This window comes from Equus przewalskii, chromosome 29 (genome assembly GCF_037783145.1).
Source record: "Equus przewalskii isolate Varuska chromosome 29, EquPr2, whole genome shotgun sequence".
Classification (NCBI taxonomy): domain Eukaryota; kingdom Metazoa; phylum Chordata; class Mammalia; order Perissodactyla; family Equidae; genus Equus; species Equus przewalskii.
The window spans coordinates 40,017,164-40,026,481 of NC_091859.1; the positions used below are offsets into that span (position 1 = coordinate 40,017,164).

Here is a 9,318-nt window from a genome sequence, read left to right on the forward strand (position 1 = left end):
TGTGTGGGGTCCTGGCTGGCCAGCCTCAGGCAAAACCACTGACCCAACCCTCCAGTTGCCCCCCAAGCCTCCAGTTGTCCCATTTTCTCCTCAAACAATGCAGAGGGGAGCAAACCAACAAGGCTGCCCTGAAAACAAAATGAGGGCTATGGGAAAGTTCTTGGTAAACTGCAAATGCCTACACAAGCAAGCTGTTTTTATACATATTTAAATTATAAAGTTATTACTCAAATATTAATTCTAAAAATAAAAGGGCAATGGTACAGTTTGGAAAACAAGGAGAAACTTTCCATAATTCTAGCGCCTTAACTATTGTTGCTGTATATATTATTTTAATAATATTTTACACGTGATGAGTGTACATATAGCTTTACAATTTGCTTTTTCAAGTCTTTATATTTTTCATCACTTAAGTTGGAGCTATCATCACCATCCCACACTCTCCCTTCCAATTCAGAGTCACTAAGTCTAGTCACAGCAAGACCCCCCATCCCAGGGCCAGGCTTTCTATAACCTGTAACACTCAACTCAATCACAAACTCACCAGGCCAGAAGGGAGCAAGGCCTCTACATGGCAGGGCTGCCCTCAAAACCCAAAGAGGATAAGACCACCCTTAGGCCTTCACCTCAACAAAGGGGACAGAAACAGAGAAACTTAGAGGTGGTGAGAAGAGACAAGCCTTGTGAGTGCCAGGACGGGAGGATTCCACGTAGGGCCAGAGGCCTCACCCACGTCAACAACCCCAGCAGCATCCCTGTGACCCCACGTCACCCAGCAAAGGTCCAAGGTCCACTTTGGCTGGAGAAAAGGATAACATTTTATTTAATAATAGGAGGACGGCCCCGTGGCCGAGTGGTTAAGTTCGTGCGCTCTGCTTCGGCGGCCCAGGGTTTCGCCGGTTCGGATCCTGGGCGTGCACATGGCACCACTCATCAGGCCATGCTGAGGCGGCGTCCCACATGCCACAACCAGAAGGACCCACAACTAAAAATACACAACTATGTACCGGGGGGCTTTGGGGAGAAGAAGAAAAATAAAATCTTTATTTAATAATAATCCTTTTAGAGGGTTTTCAATCAAATTGAATAACATAACATGAATTTGGGCACTTTAAAGGCATATTTTGTTTAATTAACAAATTCACTTAAGTAGACATTGCACTTTGAGCAATACCAAAGTTACTGAGCCAGCACCATGGGCCAGGAACAGCTGCTGGGCTTCTGGGGCCCATTACCTCACAGAGCCTTTCCTCAGGGGTATGAGGAGTGGGCTGTCAGTATCCCGGTTTGTGAAATGTTAAGTATTTGGCCAGGGAAGGCCAAACAGTTACCTAGTGGTGGAGCTGGAACTCAAATATAGAGCAGTGTGACTCTGAAGCCACGTTACCTCCTACGCCTTACTGCAACTTTATCTTTTTTCTGCAGGAGCTGGCAGTAAGTTACACACCAACTGCATGGATGTGTGATCATAAACCATATGGAAAGGGAAGCAGAACCCAGGCAGCCACTGCATATCAACCAAAAATGCAAATACAGGCAAAGAAACTGAGTCAAGACTGACACCCGTCTCACTCTGGAAGCCCCCCTCATGAGAGAGTAAAGTCACTGCTTCCTAGGAATGTCGATGGTAACGCTTGAGCCTCCGGGAACACAGGTGACCTTTGTTAAAATGAGCCACCTGGATCATCCCTCCCCAGGTCTGCATCCCTGACTTCTCAACTGACGTCTGGCTCCTGCACAGAGCTTCAACCTCCCATGTCTACTACCCTGAAACAGCTTCCCGCTGAATCCAATCTCCAGGAGGAGGTCCAAACCCGAGCTTGGCATGCAAGGCAGGTCACTCAACCTGAAGCCTGCCCACCCAGCCTTCCCTCCCTTCACCCTCAGCGGCACCTTCTCACACCAAGCCACTTGCACCCCCACGTTCTTTACAGATCCACACCTCTGCCTGGGACTCTCCTTCCAGTCATCGCCACCTGGAAAGCACCTGTAGATCTGGAAAAACCACTCCAAAGTCACCTCCCCGAAGGTCAGCTCTCTGCAGTGTCCTGAGGGCAGTCAGATCCACCCTCTTCTGTCTCCCTCTCCTTTGTACACGCTCCTATCTGCTACTGTCACAATGAAACGAGATTGCTTCTAGGCCTGCCTCCTGACTGAGCTGCCTCTAAGAGTATGAGTGACCTTAATCTCGGGATCCCAGAGCTGCACACGCAGTGGCCAGCATGGCCCCCTGAGACCCACCCACGCACACTCTCTCCAAACACTCTCAGCCCTGAGGAGACCGAAGTTAAAATAGAAAGCAGGTACTTCCACACAGCAGCCTAATGGAGTTCTCCAGCTCACTATTGACAACCCTGCCACTCTATCAATATTTAAGTCACAGATGGGAAGCCACTGGAAGAGAACAGCCAACCTACAGACGAAAGTTCCCTGGTCAGAGTAAGTGCTCAGAAATATCCGGCAGAGCTAAGGAAGGAGGCATTACGGCAGGTGACGTGGTTAACTGGACCCAGTCCCTGATGGTGGCAACAGCCTGGAGTTTACACTTCATCATGGCCTTGCCCTGACAGCCTCGCTTCCTGGCCAGGCTTCTACTTTTGGCGACTTTCTACTGCTTAACGTTCAGAATTCAGTGACTGCCTTTAGCTTCCACCAATTCCCTTCTCTGGTGAGCAATTCACTCAGGGAAGCCGACACATGACATCAGGCTTTATGTTCAGCATCAGTGAGGGTGTACATCCTCATCCTCACAGATATCCTAAAGAAATGCATTGTGAAATGAACAAACTCCCTTCCCGTGCCTGGAGAGGGAATGATGGTGGCCTGTCTCCTTACAGGCATCAGGTGTAACATCACAGGAGAACACACACACACAACATTTGAGTGATACCTCCTGTATACCTTCCTATACCTCCATGTCTTATTATTCAAAACATCTTTATGATGATGATTCTTTTTTTTTTTTTAAGATTTTATTTTTTCCTTTTTTTCCCCAAAGCCCCCCAGTACATAGCTGTGTATTTTTAGTTGTGGGTCCTTCTAGCTGTGGCATGTGGGACATGGCCTCAGCATGGCCTGATGAGCAGTGCCATGTCCGCGCCCAGGACTCGAACTGGCAAAACCCTGGGCCGCCAAAGAGGAGCGCATGAACCCAACCCCTGGGCCATGGGGCCGGCCCGACGATTCTTTTCATCAGTAATAACCCACCTAACTTCCGTGAGGCTTTAAAGTTTAGTCTTCTTTTGCATACATGAGCTCTTTATGTAGCTAAGACTCTGTACTGAAAAAAAAAAACCAATCCCTAAAATATTCGGAATCTGGTCAGAAGGCCACAAGAAGCCACTGTTGGACAGTCATGGTCATTGGCACAAACCACACCCAACTCTCAAACTCACTCAGTGGCTCTGGGCCCAGGGAGGGGCCCCCCAGGCTGCAGAGAACATCTCATCTGTGAGGACATATTTGGATGGAAGAAGTCAAACATTTGGAATTTTCATTTACCATTTATTTCACAAGTTTCTCAAGTGCTAAGCAATTGAGAAGCAATCATTTCAAAGTACTCTTTAGTTGATAAACATTAAACAAGTCTGCTCAAAACACCCAAGTCCTACGAATGTGTCCCTGTGAAAAATATGGCAAGGAAAAAATAAGAAAAACAAAATAAGTAATCTTTTGACAGTCAGGCAGAAAGGTGTTCTGTGATCCGAATTCGGGGGGGGGGGGGGAGTCCTTTCAGCAGATGAACAAATAGTTTCCTCTGCAAGTGACACATTCTACGCAGTTTACACTGCCGAACATAACTTGCAGTGACAACCACGAAGGAAGCAAAACCTAAGGGGAAAATCCCAAGCTGGCAACCAGGAGCCCTGGTTCTGCTCCCAGGACAGGCCTCTGGCTGGGTGCTCCTACCAAAGGGGTGGCGAGGCCTGGTACTCCTTTCTTCATCATAAAGAAGAATATCCATTGCCACCCACACCACTCAGAAATGTTGGGAAGACAAAAAATGAGAAGTGAAAATGCTTTAGAATGTGGCCTCTATTAAAACAAGTCATCATTATTATTAGCTCAAAGATGACCAGGAAAATAGGATTACAGAATATCAGAAGTGAGAGGGAGCTTAGGGATGGGCTGAGCCAGGAGTTCCTAATCTGGGTCCAGGCCTGTGAAACTGTCCACAAGTGTGCTTTCTGGGAAGGAGTCCATAGTCTTTATCAAAAGGTTAAGAACCTTTAAGCCACTCATTTTATAAATATGAAAACAGAGATCCGAAGATATGTGATTGTCCTAGGCCTCAGGGTCAGTCAGGAAAAGGGTGGACACAACTAAGCGCTCCTAGCCCCCATCCACGCTCCTCCCACTCTACCATCCCACATTCTAGGGAGGAAAAGTCACATAAATCTCATATAGCCATAGAGTATGTTACACAAGCCACCACGTGGTTGCTAAAGTTATAGCAAAGTTTCTATCCTTATTTTTCCTTCTTAGGTCTTCTTGCTGAGGTCTTTGCTGATCGAGACAGAATTTTATTTATTTCTATACTTTCATCTCTTGTCTAGTTCAGTGCTTGGTGCCAGGAAACATTAAAATGATTTTTTAACATCGAAAATAAAAAAGATTTTATTCTGGAAGACAAGAAAATAAGACTACACAGTGCTGTGTTTCATTAAGCAAACAGGTGAACATGCAGTCATGGGAATAAACGCAAGTCAATATATAACTTAAGAAAGAAGTTTTTGTTGTTTTGTGTGTTTTTAATCAAAATACCAAAACTTGTGCTCTTAGATGGACGTTGTCTTTCAAATAGTTACCTCTGGAACTACACATATGCCAAGAATGTTGCATTGCACAGAATACTTTGAGAAATCTTCTTTTAAGACTATCTCCAGTCAGCAGAGCACAATCATCTGAACACTGGAAATCTGAAGGAGTTCCTACACAACTATCCCAGGAACCACTGCAACCCCTCAGGAGTCAGGTTTCAGGCACTGACTATGCCTTGAGGTATGTGAAGGACACTGCCAGGGCCATAAAGAAAGGCCTCTACCTGTGGAATGTGAACTGACTTTGTGCTAAGGCATTGCTGCACTGCCTTCAGGTATGCAGCTACAGCTCCAAACAATCTAATCGGAAAAAAACTGAGCCAGCACGATGGCTCATGTGAACATAGTCATTACCCCCTAATCTACTGCTACAAAGCCACCATTACAATCTGATGGCAGATAAGGCAGGCCCGACTCAGCTGGAAGGTTCCAGTGAGGGTGGCCAGAGAACACTCGGTAAATGCTACCCCATCTCTAAAGACAAGGCACCACGACTATCATTAAGGAATCTGTGCAATCTTTTTGATATTCCATAACATCCTGGAATCAACTGATGACCCTGTCAGAAGCAGGAAGCCTGAGCATCACGCCCTTAACTCGGTCTGCACGGCCTTCCAAGTGAATAGAGAAGAAATGAAAAGGTTAATTAAAGACAAATGCCCCTCACTCCCACCCCAGAAGTGGTGTGGCCATCAGAAAGACGGACTGGGTGTCCAGGACTGGGAAAAGCCAACTTCAGTTCTCGGCAGCAGGCGATGTTCAAAACCCAGATGTTGTTTTTTTACATATGCATACTTTTATTTAAATATTATGACTTCTTATGCATTTGAGACTTAAAGTTCCACTTAAGACTTAAAGTTCTTAGCACGAGCTAAGAATGCCATTTCCATTCAAATGAGTTTTTATTCTTCTCCAAAAAAGTGAAGAGTGCAGACCTAATCACTCATCTACTCCTCTGTGTTATGTTACTTTCCCAAGTAATAAATATCATCAGCCTAATGGCCAGTTAAAGCTTCGAGACAATTGTCAAAAGAAAAACACACCACAGAAAAGGTTTTGATGTAATGGCCTTGTATCTTAACTAGCATAACCTCACCAAGGAGATCGCCAAACTCTAGAATTAACTTCAAATGCACGCAGATGAGAGTTTCCCGTGTGAATCAAGAGAAACCCAAGCTGCACTGGCTCCCACTGAATGCCTCTATGAGCAGGCTGCAGGCAGGCTAGTGAACCAAGCAGAATAAGAACTTTCAGGCCAGAACCAGAGGGTGGCATTCAACAGCGTCCACCTGGTTGGTTCCCTTGCCCTGGGCTACAACCCGGCAATCCTAGGAGGGTTCAAACAGAGCTTCAGCATGGTGGGCTAACTGCAGAGGAGGGACAGGAAGCTATGAGCTCATGTCCGCAGCTCAGGTTTAAATTCTTTGAGCTGCTCTCTTAATTTTCATCAGGACAGCCAGGGAGTGTTTGGTAAACAGGGTAATGAGTAGCTGTAGAGACTCTGAGCAGTCTACCCTCGTTAACCACAAAAACACAGGACAGTGAGGAGGAGAGAAGACAAGACCCAAGAATAGCGTACACACCCCACCTGAAGGCCACCTTCACCCAACCAGCAAGCAGCACTCTGTGGGACCGAAGCAGACAGCACGACTTGCTACCCTGACCAGGTCCATCCGAAAAGAAAATCGACCTTCTCTGGTGGAGCCGAAACCCAATGAACCACTGAAACTGAGTAGAAATCTCTGCCTCTCCAAACCCGGGCCTCTCCAGATGCCCCAGCAGGTTCAGAAACCCCAGAGGAGGAGGCAGGGCGCTCACGTTCCCTAGAATCGATGACAGTCTGGGAAAACTCCGAGGGGCAAACACCCGCAGCCTCTCCTGCCTGTCCCCCCCAGCCCTAGGACCTGCTCACAAGGAAGGGCTTTGCCACCCCCCGCGCCCCCACACAGAGCCAGGAGAGGGACAGAGCGTGGGAAGGAAGGAAACCGAGGCCGGTCATCAAAGCGCCCCAGATGAGCGCGTCCGCGTGTGTCCTGCCGGCCCCCGCCGCCCCTCCCCTCCACGCCACCCCGGACCCAGCCCTGCCCTCCAGCCGGCGCTCGGCAGCCACACCTCTGCCCGGCGCAGCGGCCCGGCCCCGGGCGCCTCTGCGCCCTCGGCTTCCTCTCCAGCCGAGCCCCGCGCCGCCCGAGTCTCTCCCGAACTCGCCCACCGCCCCGCCGGCCGCAGCCCCGTGACCCCGCGGGCCGCGCCGCGCTCCTCCCTCCAGCCGGCCCCCGCCCCAGCGCGCGGCCGCGCCGCCAGAGCCCCCGCCCGGCCCGCGCCCCCGGCCCCGCCCGCCCGCCCGCCCCGCTGCCCTCGGACCCCCGACGCCCTCCCCGGCGCCCGCCGCCGCCCCGGAGCACAGCCCGCCCGAGACCGGGACAGGAAGTTCGCGCTGCCCGGGCTGCCCTCGGCGCGCAGCGCGGCCGCCTGACAGGGCGCGGGCCCGCCGCCCTCCAGCGCCCCCGCGGCCGCCCGCGCGCCCAACCGCCGCGCCCCGCCCCTCACCTCGGCCGCCGCTCGCCTCCCGACGCGCCGCGCACCCGCTCCGGCCGCAACGGCGTGTCCAGCCCCGGCTCCGGCTCCGGCTCCTGCTCCTGCTCCGGCCCGGCTCCCGCCCTCGCTCCGGCCGCGCTGCCCTGCCCCGCCCCGCCGCGCCGCGGCCGCTGCTGCCGCCAGCCCCGAGCGCACCGCCCCCGCCTCGCCTACTGCGCTCGTCCCATTGGCTGCTGGGCGCCGGGCCCCGCCCCACGGCCCCTTGGGCGCCCCTGATTGGCCTAGAGGGCGAGGAGGTGTCTCGCCCCCTAGCGCGCAAAAGAGACCTCCCCCGCGCGCCATTGGCGGCTTCCTCTGTCAATCAAAGGGGGAGCGCCTACTTAACCGGCTGAGAGGGCGGCTGGGGTCGCTCTCCGGGGGTCGCTTCGAGGCGGGGGTTCTTGGGCTTCGCTCTCTGGGGCGGAGTTCTGCGGCTTCGGGGGCTCTCAGGGGTAGGGGATGCGATAGGGCTGCACCGCGCCTGTGGGAGTTCAGAGCAGGTAGTCTTTCTGAAAGTTTCCTCTCCTAGGGCGCTCAGAGAAGCCAATGTCATCCGGGCTTCCTCAGATTCAGCCACAGGAGCAATTCCACCTGAGCCGGCTTAGTTTAAGCAGGGCAGAGCGGGGTGTGTGTGCGTGTGTCCGGGGGCGCCGGGGACTGCGTATGGATGGCAGGGCGCCACGCATTGGCCACACGTTATTTCTAATTCTTACAACAATCTTGCTTGATGGAGTATCAGCCCCCTCCTACAGCGGGGAAACGATAACGAGTGAAAAACTGCTAACGTTTACTGAGCGCTACCCTAAGCACGTTCCAAGCACTGCTTCCTGTAATCCTGGCAGAGAGGAGGGTAGAGTATGCCAAGGGAGGGTTTAGAAGCTGACAGCAGGTAACTTGCTGGGGGGTGACCCGAAGAAGATTAGAAACCGGGTCAGCCCTACTCTGGGCCTGTGCTGGCTCCACATCACTACCTTGAGAATGATCATGAGGACGGTGTAGCAATATGGGAAAATGCTTAAACTAAAATACTAAAAGGAAAAGCTGGAGACGAAATGGTGGGAACTCTATAACTCTACAACATAGGGGTAGGGACTGCAAGAGAGTCCACAAAGAAATACAGTGATTTTTCACTTTCTAAACTGTCCTGTTGCATTGTGCTTATGATAATAACTAGAAAAGAAAGGGACCACCATGCTGTGCCGGGGTAAGCCACTCCCCAGAAGTCTCTGCTCTTCTCCAGGACTCAGCCCACAGCTGCCGTGCTGACTCCCCAAACACCTCTGGACTGTGTGTGAGAACCCAGTCATCAGCTGGGGTGTCCCAGCCCCCCAGGATCTGTGAGCACTGCTATTCCATGCCCTGTGAACATCCAGCGTCCTTCCCAAGGTTTCTGAACAAGTGTCTGTCACCTCTGCCTCCAGCCACCTGCTCTTCCGCCACACACTTGCTGGTCCTCACCATTATCCCCATCTCCATTTACACACATTCTCAAACAAATCCTTCTTCACACCAAGCACTCGTGAGGCCAGCAGGGGCTCCTGCAGACTGGACGCCGCAGGGAGGCATGGAGCCTGGCACTGCAGGGCAACACAAGACACCTCCTGGCCCCGAGGGTACCACCTGCCCATGTGATGCAGGCAGCACTCTGACCTCTGCACGTTGGCTCCCTTCTTTCTTCTTCCTTCCTTCTCAGGACAAAGCTGAAATTCCTCTCATTTTCTTACGCCCAGCGATTTGACACAGTTGCTGGACTCTTTGGGTCACACCTGCTGTCCCAGCAGCTCATCAGGGTATTTTTCCAGTATTTTTCCAAAGAGAGCTCCCCTGTGCCAGCTGTGAACATCACCACCTTGATCTCCACAAACACTTCACAATACGGCATCCAGCCTCCTCCGATCATATTCAGACAGGCCTGGAGCCC

The 9,318-nt window shown here is 51.6% G+C and overlaps 1 protein-coding gene across 4 annotated transcripts in view; it reads right to left on the reverse strand.

Moving 5' to 3' along the window:
* The window catches only part of PACSIN2 (protein kinase C and casein kinase substrate in neurons 2), a 136,649-nt gene extending 129,136 nt beyond the window's left edge, over window positions 1-7,513 (reverse strand). For 2 of the 4 annotated variants that reach the window (XM_070599691.1, XM_070599686.1), the window contains exon 1: window positions 7,371-7,513. The gene's annotated coding sequence lies outside the window, so the exon portion shown is untranslated. The remainder of the gene's footprint in view (window positions 1-7,370) is intronic. The other 2 variants (XM_070599690.1, XM_070599688.1) reach the window with 1 other exon arrangement.
* Between the last annotated feature and the right edge of the window lie 1,805 nt (window positions 7,514-9,318).